This window comes from Euleptes europaea, chromosome 20 (genome assembly GCF_029931775.1).
Source record: "Euleptes europaea isolate rEulEur1 chromosome 20, rEulEur1.hap1, whole genome shotgun sequence".
Lineage (NCBI taxonomy): Eukaryota > Metazoa > Chordata > Lepidosauria > Squamata > Sphaerodactylidae > Euleptes > Euleptes europaea.
Genome location: NC_079331.1, coordinates 929,108 through 942,947, shown reverse-complemented (window position 1 = coordinate 942,947; position 13,840 = coordinate 929,108).

Below are 13,840 nucleotides of genomic sequence, written 5' to 3'. Positions count from 1 at the left end.
AAAAATGAGTGGTTTTTATTGGTTCTTACCCAAGAGAACTGCCGCAAATAGGTTAGACAATAAAACAGGAGTAAGGTCCTAGGGCCTTTCAACAGTGCAATTCAGTGCAGTGTTATTCCAGTTTAAGACGGCTGAACTCAATGAGTTTAGACTTGAGTAACCCTGTATAGGATTGCATTGTCTGTTTGTTTTGGAAAGGCATGCGGGGTTCATGGCGAGCAGCCATCTGCAGAGAACGATTTGCAGGAGGAAAAGGAAATTATGGAGGTTACAGCTGTACATTCAAAATTATCTGAGAGGCCAGGTAAGAGGCCACCTAACTCCTTGGGCCAACCTCATCATTTCACCGATGTTTTAGCTGTAGACAAGATTTGCATAGAAGGGGATGAACTGGAAGCTAATTCCTTCCGCCTCAGTCGACCCATCTGCAAAACAGGGGTAATATTAAAGGTCTTGTTTAACAGGCTTTTGCGCCTCCTGGGGCTTTAAGAGCTCTCTAGCCCTGGGGAGGAGAATAAGGTGAAATAACATACTTCATTTGGGCAACTTCCGGTTCCGAACCTACCGAGAGAGCTCAACGCTTGAACTCACATGAACACACATGAAGCTGCCTTATATTGAACCAGACCCTGGGTCCATCCAAGTCAGTATTGTCTGCTCAGACCAGCAGTGGCTCTCCAGGGTCTCAGGCAGGGGTCTTTCACATCACCTACTTGCCTAGTCCCTTTAACTGGAGATGCCGCCAGGGATTGAACCTGGGACCTCCTGCATGCCAAGAATACTCTACCACTGAGCCATAACACTTCACATGAAGCTGCCTTCTACTGAATCAGACCCTCGGTCCACCAAAGTCAGTATTGTCTACTCAGACCGGCAGCGGCTCTCCAGGGTCTCAGGCGGAGGTCTTTCACATCACCTATTTGCCCAGTCCCTTTAACTGGAGATGCCGGGGATTGAACCTGGAACCTTCTGCATGCCATATATGATCATATGAAGCTGCCTTATTCTGAATCAGACCCCCCTTAGTCCATCATAGTCAGTATTGTCTACTCAGACTGGCATCAGCTCTCCAGGGTCTCAGGCAGGGGTCTTTCACATCACCTACTTGCCTGGTCCCTTTAACTGGAGAAGCCAGGGATTGAACCTGGGACTTTCTGCATGCCAAGCAGAGATGCTCTACCACTGAGCCATGAAGGGAGTGCTGAACCTCAGAAGGGGGTTAGTGTGCTTTGGATCTAGAGGACAGGTCAAAAACACATCCCACTCCACCCTCTGGCAATTCTTGTTCCAGTCCCCCCCCCATTTCCGACAGGGACCTTCCCCGCCCCTCTGTGTTTAGCTAAAAGGTGTTAACTAGAATCAACACCGGCTGTGTGTTTAGAGCAGGTTTTAATCTAGAGAATCACCACCTTGAAGCAGCAGCGTAATCACTGCTTCTGTGGTCCAACACTCCGGGCGCCCTTCAGCCAAAAGACTTCAGCCCAGCGCGGACTCCAAAGGGACAGGAAGGAAAAGGGCCCGGCCAGGTCAGCTGCAGCGTTCTCAGTCGCAGGGGTGACTGAAGAGGCGATGCGGACATCTAAGCCCCCCGACCCCAAGAATGAAGATCTTCCTCCTGAGAGCCCAGGATTCCTCCACTGGAATCATGACTCTAGCACTACACAGGCTGGCACACAAAGAGCCGACGGCAGACAGATAAGCAACAGTGGTCCTCCTGTCTCCTGAGAGCCAGTGTGGTGTAGTGGTTAAGAGCGGTGGTTTGGAGCGGTGGAGTCTGATCTGGAGAGCCGGGTTTGATTCCCCACTCTTCCACATGAGCGGTGGAGGCTAATCTGGGGAACTGGGTTTGTTTCCCCACTCCTCCACATGAAGCCAGCTGGGTGACCTTGGGCTAGTCACAGCTCTCTCAGCCTCACCTACCTCACAGGGTGTCTGTTGTGGGGAGGGGCAGGGAAGGCGAGTGTAAGCCGGCTTGAGTCTCCCTTAAGTGGTAGAGAAAGTCGGCATATAAAAACCAACTCTTCTTCTTCCTTCCACAAAAAAGCAAGGCTTTTAAATGCAGCCCACACAGGGGGGGCTTCTGGCGAGATAAAACGGCGGCCCACCTGACCCCCCCTGACCCCAGAGAGGACCAAGACAGCAGCTGACACAGCAAAGCAGCCATTCTGGTTCAACCAAGGCTGTTACACTGGGTGGCCAGTGGCCCTCCAGTTTTAGAGGGTCAATTTGGGTGCTCTGCAGGTGGCCGGATGTTGCTCTCTAAGAGGTGGGGGGGGGGGAGGCAGGAAGACAATTCCAGGCAGGGAGAGAGATAGAATCTCTCTCCTGGCAATGCCTCGCTAAAACCCATTAAGCCTGCAATGCAAATCCTTTAACAATCATGCAAATATTCAAGGGATTATTGCAAGTCTGGACACAACAAACTCATTAAGCGTTCACACATTCTGAGATCACAGACAAGGCGGGAGATGGCGCATAGCCCAGGTTCCTGGGCAATCTCTGGGTATGGCCGGGCACTCTCCACTTCCCCAGCAGTAACATCCCCGGCATCTCCAGTTAAAAGGACCAGGCCGGAGGTGATGTGAAAGACCTCTGCCTGAGACCCAACACCTTTGCCAGCGAATAAGCCCCGCTCGGTCTCTCTCCTCCAGACAAAGACCTCCAGAACCACTGGAACAAGGAAGAAAGAGGCTACACCTGAAAGACCGGGCAGGCATCCTTTGGAGAAGGAAAAGAAGGGTTGGCTCTGGAGGAATGTTTGGAGTCAAAGAGTCAAGTCCATCCCAGAATCTGCTGCTTGTCAGACAGACTGTTGAATGTGCTGGACAACCCCCAAGTGCGCCATGCCAAAGATTCCTGTGGCTTTGGTGTGGAAGGCCCCCAGGGTCAGGCGTGGGCTGCAACCCCCCAACGGGGTCAGCCTGGAGGCCGGCTGTTGGGTATTTGTTTTACTTCAAGACAAATGCGTCTTGCCTCTTTTGTGCGTGTGTGTGATCTCAATTCTCATAGTTCAAGAGGAACGATCCATTCCCTCTGATTTGGTAGCAGATAAATTAAAGATCGGGGTTCCCTTTACAGGAACTGGGGCCCCGATCCCCCAATACCGGCAGCTTGCAAAAGAGAGGCTGCTGCTGGCAGCTCCAAGCTCCTTCCAGGGTGAGACTCCTCTCGACAACTAGGGGCCGGCCGGAGACCAGCTAATTGCCGGGATGGCGGCAGTAACTGATCCTCAGGCATCCAGAGGCCACAGGTGGGCGGGCGGGCGGGCGAAAGAGGAGGGCTTGGGAAGGGGGCCAACCCACCCTCTCAGAATGGATCTCCACAAGCTGGGGGCTGGAACCTGCAAATATATAACAGGGCCAGGAAAGTCAGAGGAGGTGGTCATACGAGGGGCTTTGCCCAGCTAAGCAGCCATTCCCTCTCCCCAAGGAACTCCAGGAACTGGACAGCAGCACAGGAGGCCTAGCAAAAGTCTTTGCTGGGGTGGACTGGGAAGCCAAACTGGCCCCCCAGAACTCTTCCTAAGACTGGATATAAAAAGTCAAGTGGGGGGGAAAGAAAGATGAGGAAAGGAGATGTTTCACTCCATGCCCTTGATGCCTTCTTGCCTGCACCTGGTGAAGGATGCCATGGTCTGAATCGATGGCCAGGAAAGAGGAGGGAGAACGGCAGCCTGTCATCCCCCCACCAAAGTGTGCCACCAGCCTCTCTAGCCCCTCCCATACATCACATGCAACCCCCTCCCATAAAATGCTGAGAGCAAAGGGGGAAAGTGGAAGTCGCTGTGCTAAGAATACTGAAGAGGAATTTATTTAATGGGGTTGGGTCTTCCAAAATGATACCTTTAGAACCCCACGGGATTTTGCCTTTGGGACTCTCTTCTGGAAGTTTGTTTTCTTGGACGATGTTGACTGGGCACTGCCTTAGAGGACCACCAAAGGCCGAAAAGGCAGTAAAAATTGATTCAAATAAAACAAATTGGGCACACAGACCTCCCCCTGTGAGGGTATGCACCCACTCCGCCCCACCCCCATCCCCACGCAGGGATGATCTTGCTGTGGTGGGGGTGGGGCCCTTGTACGAAGGGGAAAGTGCCCACAGCAAGCCCCTCTAAAGACTCCCCAGCCCCACCACCTTGGCGGAGGGGAACTGCTTGACCCTCACCCTGAGCACTGCGTTGGCACCGGCTGCGCATGTCGGCACTCGCTGTGCCCTTCCAGGCGGGCTTAATCCAGAAACCGGAGCCATTTCTCGGGGCGAGGCCCTCCCGACTGCAACTTAATTAACACAGGGCTCACCTGGAGAACCACCCAACATTCATCCGGCTTCTTCTGTTACCTGGAGCCCATCGCATGACTATTTAATCCTTCCTCCCCACACCCTCTCCCTTCCCACGCTTCTCGGTGCCAGGGAGTAGCTGGGGTGAGCAGAAATGCCACCGGAGGATCAGGCCCAGGGTGGGATCGCGTCTAGGCTAGAATCGGGTTCAGGGCAAAGCCTGAGACGGCTGGAAAGGAATTCAGGGTCACCCTACAGAGAAAGAGGAAGGCCCGGGGCCTCAGTCGCATGAGCAGAAGCAAAGGTCCAAAGGGGAGTTGGCAGTGGCAGATTCAGGAGGGGAGGACCGCCACATTGCTCAGGACAAAGGCCAGCTCGACCTGACCTTAATGGCACGATGCCCAAGGAGAAGGCCAACAGCTGACCTCCCCAGTTGGAGATCTCCCTCCACACAGTAATCGCATGCACAGAGCTGCTTTATATTGAATCAGAGCCTTGGTCCATCAATGTCAGTATTGTCTACTCAGACTGGCAGCAGCTCTCCAGGGTCTCAGGCAGAGGTCTTGCACATCACCTACTTGCCTGGTCCTTTCAACTAGAGCTGCCTGGGACCTTCTGCATGCAAAGCAGATGCTCTACTACTGAACCACAGCCCCTCCCCTATAATACATGAACACATGAAGCTGTCTTATACTGAATCACACCATCAGTCCATCAAAGTCAGTACTGTCTACTGAGACTGGCAGATGATCTCCAGGGTCTCAGGCAGGGGTCTTTCCCATCACCTACAACCTGGTCCTTTCAACTGGAGATGCCACTGGGGATTGAACCTGGGACCTTTGGCATGCCAAGTAGATGCTCTACCACTGAGCCACAGCTAATAGCAAAGGGTGCAGCATTTTCCACATAAGGGCTTCCCCAAGTGCTCCGGAGCCCAGCTGGCCCCAATCCCCAGACCCTCCCTTTGCATGTTTAGGTCCAACCGTCTGACTGTTTACTTTTCACGGGCGTGTTTATTTTTGGGGAGGGCGCAAGGGCGTCGTCGCTATAGCCACAATGAGGGTTGTATACATTTCCAAAACTTGCAAAAACTTTAACGATGATTTGGGCTAAGAGGATAATACCCACCCCCAATTTTCCTCTCCCGTTCTCTGTTAGTTGACCCCACTGGGTCTATTCTAAGAAGCACATCCAAGCTTCCTACCCTGGATTTCCCTATTTGCACGGAAATCAAACAGGACCTGCCTGGATTGAGTGAAGGAGAACGAAAGGGGAAGAGACCAGATCACAAAGAACTGATACCTGCTGAAATGGACTGGCTCAATTAAGTCCTCATTAACAATGTGGCACACACACATGTGCCACAGAACAGAAGGGTTACAGGAGGTGAGAGCGTTCACTTTCGTTCCTTTCTTTCCTCCAGTGCAGTAAGACGGATTTTTCTAACTTCTCAAGGGGTGGGGAGTGTTTCCAGGGCCTTTGTGTCCGTTTATTGCAGGAGATGCTGCGATTATTTGCCCGGACCCTCCAGTTTGTTTTCAATTTCACATCAGTCAAAAACTTCAGCAGACAATTCCGCTGGACTCGGCGGCAAAAGATCAACAGGCGGCCCCCATTCTGAGTAGTGGATACTCCGTGAGCATCCTTTCCTCTCGTCCATCGCCCCTGCCCCCGAGAGGGGCAATCTGCATCCTGGACCACACCTGGCCCGTCAGCACTTTCTATGGGGCCCTCAATTGGCCTGCCGGAAGCATAGTGACCCCCCCCACACACACGCACACTGCAGGAGCAGCGAGCAGGCAGAAGCTCCTGAAAAATGGGAGGAGGGTCATTAAGAGTGCCAGCGAGAGTGATAGAAAGACTCCTACCCATAATATTGTCGAAGGCTTTCATGGACAGAGTTCATTGGTTCTTGTGGGTTATCTGGGCCGTGTAATACCAAGACCACGGTTACACAGCCCGGATAACCCACAAGAACCTCTACCCACGTTGGGAAGTTTGGAGCCAGAGCCCCACTTGAACCCCTCAAGTGCCAGCAGCTCCCCAGTGGGTAGCGGACGGTCAGTGTGGGATTCTTTGTGCTGCCGGGGCTTCCCCCTGATTTCCTATTTGCAGTGTAACCCCCCACCCCAGACATCCCTGGTGGCCAGGAGACCTCCACAAGCCATCCACACGGGAGCAGCTCCAGAACCCCTTTCCATCCCAGGGTTTCTTCGTCTCGGCCGCGAAAGGGAGCCAAGAGCCCAAGGGGGCCACCCCCAGCAAAGCCCTGCTGGGCTCGGTGAAGGAGGGGGAGCGCAGGTGAGCTTCACCCGCCAGGTAAAGGGGAGATCTCTCTCTCTCTCCCGCCCTCCCTCCGCCGGAGGAGGAGCTCCCTGGGCCGCCCCTGTCCAAAGGGCTGCTTGCCCCTTCCTCCTTCCCCCTGCCCCCGCGCTCCTCTGGCTGGGCTGGGCTGGGGGGTGGGCGCGGGCCAGGGGCAGCCCCAGGCCCACCCCTGCCCGGCGCCGATCGGGGCTACTCACCGGCAGGCGGCGGCGAGCGGAGCCCGGTCTCTGCCCGGCACCCAAGTGCGCCTTGACGCCCGGCCGGCCTCCAGCGCTCCGCCGCGCCCCCGGGGAGGAAGGCGGGCAGGCGGGCGGGCCGGCCAGCCAGCCAGCCGGCCAGCCAGCCAGGGCGCGCCAGGCGGGAGTCCCGAGCGCCCTCTGCCGCCAGCTTCTCGGCCGCACAGCGCGCTTCGTCGCCGGCCCGGAGCGCGCGCGGGAGCAGCCCCGGCACTGGGGTCCCTGGGCAGCTGGACGCTCCCTGCGCCTCCCCCGCCAGCAAGACCTTCCCAAAACCCGGCAGGGAGAGGCCTGCGCCGCTCCCCTGGGCCCTGCCCGCTGCTTTCCTAGGGTTGCCAACCTCCAGGTAGTAGGAAAAGATCCACAACAGCACTCACAACTACAACAATAAAGTAAGGGTTTATAAAGTGAAAAGGGTGCGAAAAAGTGAATATATATATATATACATAAATACAAGGTGATCTCGTCAGATCTCAGAAGCTAAGCAGGGTCGGCCCTGGTTAGTATTTGGATGGGAGACCACCAAGGAAGTCCAGGGTTGCTGTGCGGAGGAAGGCCCTGGCAAACCACCTCTGCTAGTCTCTTGCCATGAAACCCCCCCAAAAAGGGATTGCCATAAGTCGGCTGTGACTTGATGGCAGTTTACACACACACACACACACACACAATAAGTTACAAATTATCAAAGGAATCCAGCACAGATAGAAATTCAGTTGAAGAATATAAGCATCCTGTAAGCCAGGTAAGTCAATGTATATTGCCGGCGCCGCTCCCCTGGGCCCTGCTTTCCTAGGGTTGCCAACCTCCCGGTAGTAGCTGGAGATCTCCCGCTATTACAACGATCTCCAGCCGGTAGAGGTCAGTCCCCCTGGAGGAAATGGCCGCTTTGGCCATTGGATATGGCATCGAAGCCCCTCCCCTTCCCAAACCCTGCCCTCATAGAATCATAGAGTTGGAAGGGACCACCAGGGTCATCTAGTCCAACCCCCTGCACAATGCAGGAATTTCACAACTACCTCCCCCCCCACACCCCCAGTGACCCCTGCTCCATGCCCAGAAGATGGCCAAGGTGCCCTCCCTCTCATCACCCTCCTCAGGCTCTGCCCCCAAAACCTCCTGCCGGTGGTGAAGAGGGACCTGGCAACCCTATGCTCCCCCCCCCCCGCAGACCTCTCACAGGGCAGCCCCCTGGCACGACCCCCAGGGCATCGCTTGCAGGTGGCGCTGCCCCAAAGAGAAAGAATCCTGCTGTGCACCTCGGAGCCGGCCCTGAAGGCTCCCTGGCCCCAAAGCAGTTCCCACCCGGCTGACCGTGTCCTGGATGACCCCTGCGGAAGGCCCACCTCGGCCTTCGGGCGCTGCCTCTGCGACCCGGGAACCCAAAGGGGGCTTAGAAGAACAATGGGAGGGAGTCCGCGGCTGCTGCGAGCGAGGAAGGGGAAGGCCCGGCCTGACCCCAGTGGGGGAAACCGCCCCGCCGGCCTTGGCCTCTGGCCGGGGAGGAAGCGGCCCAGGGGAGGACCCAGGAGGGCTCAAGCGCCGTGCCAGGCCTCCGGCCGGAGGAGGCCTCGCACCAGACAAGAGCGTGCGCTCCCGGGAACATGAGCACATAATGCGGCCGTGACCAGAGTTGGGAATAAATCTCGCTTTTTAAAAAGTAGCCCAAACAGGCCTGACTTCTATCGCACGACATTATGCCGCGGAATCTCAGTTGGGTCCGCAGCCCTTCGGTCCCTGAATAAATGAGTTTTAAATCCCTCTTCATTCAGGGGCACACAGCCCGGCAATCTAGTTTATACGCCGTCATTATCTAGAAAGATGACCCCCCCTTTTTTGCTTGAAACAGGCCCCTGTTCTCTGGAGAGGCCCTGAATGTCGTGATCAGGACCTCACCGCAGAGAGGGCCGCCTGTGCCGGCCAGGCCGCTGGGCGAAGAAGAGCAGACCAGCGCTGTTTTAAGGCGACGTTTCCAAATTCTACATTTTTGGCCAAAGACAGTGACCGGGGCAGAGCAAACCCAGGCCGGGCCCCAGAAAAGACTCCCCCTCAGAGGGGGAGGCTGGCTTTCCAATAGCCCCCTTGCCCGTTTGTCTCCACGTATAAGGGCCGCTCGGCGTGGACGGTGGAGAGGGACGGGCGCCTCAGAGCAAGCGGGGAGAGCTTTGAGGGGGAAAACGTTTCCCCCTCAGAATTCATTTGTACAAATCTCCCCCCATCCTTACTCAAACCTCCCTCACAGCAGACCTCCTTTCTCTGTCTGCATTCACAAACCCCAACGTCTGGCGCACGCACACACAGAGAACCACAGAGTGGGAAGGGGCCACCAGGAGTCATCTAGCCCAACCCCCTGCACCATGCAGGACATTCACAACTACCTCCCCCCCACACCCCCAGTGACCCCCTACGGCCAAGGCCACCCTTCCCAGTTCTTTCTCCCAGGCATTCCCTCCCGTAGCCTTCCCTGCTCATTCCCAGCCCCTCCTACCATCCGCTCACAAACCCCTCCACACACACACACCAGCCTCTCTCACACAGTTTCCCCCTTGACAGCTTCCCCCAACCATCTCCTCCCCTGCCTTCCCTCCCGAAGGGGACACCCCCCGACCCTCCTTTCTCTCCCCGGACCTTTGCCAGCCCCCCTCCCTGAGAGAGGCCTCCTTCCCCCTCCCTCGCTTCTTCACAATGGGAGAGGGCCACGCTGACCACCCTCCCCGCTGACCCCAGGGTGGGAAGAAGGCCTGGCCCACCTCCTGCCAGCCGGCCAAAGTCATTCCTTCTGGCTGCCACCCCTCCCGAGCCCTCTGGGGGTGGGCGACTGGGGCTGCCATCGAATCATAAGAGTTGGGAGGGGCCACGCAGGCCATCTAGTCCCACCCCCTGCTCAATGCAGGATCAGCCTAGAGCATCCCTGACCAGTGCTTGTCCAGCCTCTGCTTAAAGACTGCCAGCGAGGGGGAGCTCAACACCTCCCTAGGTAGCCCCTTCCACTGTCCAACAACTCTTATTGTAAAACACTTTTTCCTAATCTCCAGCCAGTACCTCTCCGCCTGCAATTTAAACCCATCATTGCAAATCCTGTCCTCTGCTGCCAACAGGAACCGCTCCCTGCCCTCCTCTAAGCGACAGCCCTTCAAATATGAGAGCAATCATGCCACCCCCCCAACCTCCAAACTAAACATTCCCAACTCACTCAGCCTTTCCTCTTAGGGCCGAGAGAGCTGTGACTAGCCCAAGGTCACCCAGCTGGCGTGGTGTGTAAAAAGAAAGGTAAAGGCATGTAGGAGTGGGGAAACCAACCAGGTTCACCAGTTTAGCCTCTGCCGCTCATGTAGAGTGGGGAATCAAACCTGATTCTCCAGATCCTGGTTCTCCAGAGTCCACCGCTCTTAACCACCACACCACGCTGGCTCAAAGAGTCCCAACGCTTGCTACAGGCTGAAATGTGCATTCTGCTCATCTGGCTCTCCCTGGTCACCACAAGTGACCTCCCGAGCAACACATTCCTGACTCTGCCAGGCTGAGAAGGAAGAGGAAATGAGCGTTCACTCCCTAACCAAGCCCGGTCACTGCACAGCCTTCCCTGGCTGACCCCCACAGAGCCAGGCCAAGACTTCCCCACGCCACACTTCCACTTCCTCCACTCTTGGGTGGAACGGCTGCAGAGGACCAGACAGGCAGGACCCCGCGGGGGGGGGCACCCCTCTCAGTCTGTCCTCAAAGCCCCTCTGCTCTGCTCCCGTCAGGCTCCTTCCCGGTCTCCTTCTCCCTCAATTACATCTTTTCTTATCCTCAGCCACTCTACTGTTTGTTTCGAAAGAACTTCAAAGAACCAGGAATTGTTCATGAAATAGGAAAGCTGCATCCTCAGGGAAGGGACCAAAGCTCAGAGGGCGTTACATGCAGAAGGACCCAGGAAGAGGCCCTGGCAATTCCCATTAAGAGGGCGGTAAAGAGCCCAACTGCCAGCCGAGGCTAGCTGATACTGGTCTAGATGGAGCAAATGGTGTCCCTTCTAGTAGAATCTAAACATGGTTTAGAACCCTTCTCACTGGGCTTCAAGGCTGCCCCCTACAGACAAATGATAACCCCCAAATGAGGGGTCGTGAATTTGCTGAAGAGGACGGCACTGTTACTGTCCAATCATTCCCTGTGCTCAGCCTGCAATTGGCTGTTTGCGAGGAATGCTGTAGAGCACAACACAGGGATGTCTCTGCTGGCAGGACATAGGCCTCCTCTCTTCAGCTTCTCCAATGGTCCCCCCTTTCCTTCCACCTGCTTTTCTTCTCCCCCACATGCCAAAGCCTGACCGGCACGGCTGTGAATAAGAGTGCTGAAGGGGTGATAGGGTACAACGCCACCTGCCATGTCTTGGTCCTCCTGCCACTCCCTCAAACAGCAGCTGCCGCTTTCAGCTACCAAGGTTGGCGGTGCCCTGCGTCCAGCTGACCGGCAGGATGCCATGGAGGGACAGGAGTTCCATTCCCTCTTTCCTCCTGCCTTCCCAGGGCCAGACTCCCACCCAGGCAGCAGCCTCAGGGCTAGCCGGCTTGGAAGAATGCCAAATGTCTCCACCACAACCAGCCATTCTCTGGAAGAGGGGCAAGAAAACTAAGACAAAAAACAACGGAAAACCAAAAAAGTAACGATTTATTTCTTTTTGCTCAGTTTTACAAGAATTTCCAGCAGAAATGATTTACATTTTGTAACCGCAACCCTTTGCATTGTGTTTTGCGTCCCTGGCTGTTTCTGAAACAGCACTTCCCAAGGCAAGAAGAGGTCAAGACCTGGACAATAAGGTTAATAAAAGGGGTGGGGGGTGGGGGTCTCCATCCTAGACTGAATCCACCGTTCACTCAGGTGTCTCCCTTACCCATTACAAACTGCTGATTGTTCCTGCTGATAACGCAGAGAACAAGCACAGCGTAAAAAAGCAAACAGAGGGACCCCTTTTTGATTTCAGGGCACGTCAGGGAGCTCCCCACCAGGAACGCCCCTGAAGAAGTTGGCTCTGGCACTCCTCTCGTTTGCTCGAGGTGGAGGACAGTCCTGTGAGCCCTCTCTTCCGATACTGCCCACAGACCAGATATCTATTGGCACTGTGCCATTTTCAGCCACAGCAAAGTGTGTAGTGCTAGACAATCACAGTCCCTAGTGTAAGGAAAAACAGATAGACCCGCCCAATTCGGACTCTTTCACAAGTGACCTCAGTGGTGTGGCTACACAATTCTTAAACAGAAACCATGCATATGATATTTTGCATATATAATATGTAAGACATTCTGAAATTCTTTACAAAAAAAGAAAGCATAGAAAAGCTCATTGCAGTAAATGAGACCGGGGGAGAGGAAGAAAGCTAGACAAAACGTTTCAAATTCTAGGGAGGAAAAGAAGGATTAAGTTCATTGGCCATGTTGACCGTCCTTCTTCAGCCTCTGCGCTCCTCATGCCTCCGTTTCTGAATATGTACAGGGGCTCTCACAGTGACCACTTGCTTCCACTGGAAACATCCCATAGAACGGTATGCTTTGCGAAACCATCTCACAAGCCTGATTTCCAGTTCATCAGGGGATTCATGTCGCTCAAGTCCAGTATGCTGTTTGCCACTGGCAAGGGCCCAAGGCGGGGGAACGTGCGGGATGCTTCCCCAAGAGAGATCAGGTGGAACAGAAACCTTTGCAGGGTCAAACGCTGGCACTCTGTCGGAATGGCTGAACAGCTGGCCCCAAGAAGCTGAACAGTGGTGACACCGCCAATGCGACTTGGAGAGGCACCCGGAAGAACCGTTGGCAGCAGGAAACGAAAGGGCCCCTGCAAGATTCCCAGGCAGCCACCCCCACCCCACCGTCGTACACACTTGCGGGCTGGAATGAACTGGACAAACACATAGCCAGAGGTGCCCAAACGCTATTCCCAGGCTAGCCGTTCCAAGGAACGCAGGTCGATTCCCTAAACAAGCCACATGAGCACAGACAGGGATCGGAGGCCGGCCCTTCACAACAAAGTTTGGAAAACTGAAACCATGAGATCATCCAGGTGGTCCCAACACCTTCTACAAGAGTGGCAGTACAGTGCATACAGCAATGTGACGGGTATGCGCGCACACATACCCTGCCGCAGAATGCAAGGACAAGATAATGGGATGTGAAGGCAGCTGCTCTGGGACACACAAGGGCATCAGTGCTGGATCTGCACATCTAACCCATGGTGTGTCCCAGGCCCCACCCACCTCATCTGCACTGCTGATGGCTCTGGTCATAGGGGCAACGCCATCAGCCATCACCGGAGCCAAGCTGGCACATGCCACACAATGCCAGCGCGGAGCAGCGCAACTGCCAGCACTCCGGCTTTGCTGGGAAAGGGCTCGTGTGGCACAGGGAAAACACAGGCACGGTTTAAGGGCCTTCCGCTGGAACGCAGCCAAACCCGGCTGCAATTCCCAGCACCGCTGCGCAGCAAACCAAGCTCCGACTGGCAGCGGGCCTGAGAAAGAGAACGGCCACACTCAGCACAAACAAAAAGCAAAGACACACAACCGACAAGGTGCCTGCAGATGTGGTGAGGCTCTCTCCTCCTCCCTGGCCATGCCACAAGCTGCCCTTCAGGCTCTGAATGTCCTGACATGGGAGGAAGTGGCTAATCGACTGTGTACACTGATTCCCGCCACCCTGCCCCCGCACACCTGTCCAGGTGTCAGCTGCTTGGACACCAAAGCAAAGGTTCCAGGGACTGGAGGTGGGGGGGAGAAACCCTAAGATGACCAGGTTGGGGGGGGGGAGAGAAGAGAGTCTGCTTAAAAGGAATTCTTCCTACCGGGTGCATCTCAGACGGCACTGCCAGAACGGAGGGAGAGAAGGAGCCCCAAGACCCAGGCAGCGGAGAACCCCCACCCTGAAGCAGCAAACCGGTGGATGGGATTTCCTCTAATTTTAGCCAAGGCAACGCAGGCTTCTGCAAAGATCACAGTAATAAGATCCACCTCTAGTTTTTCACCTTCCTCAAAA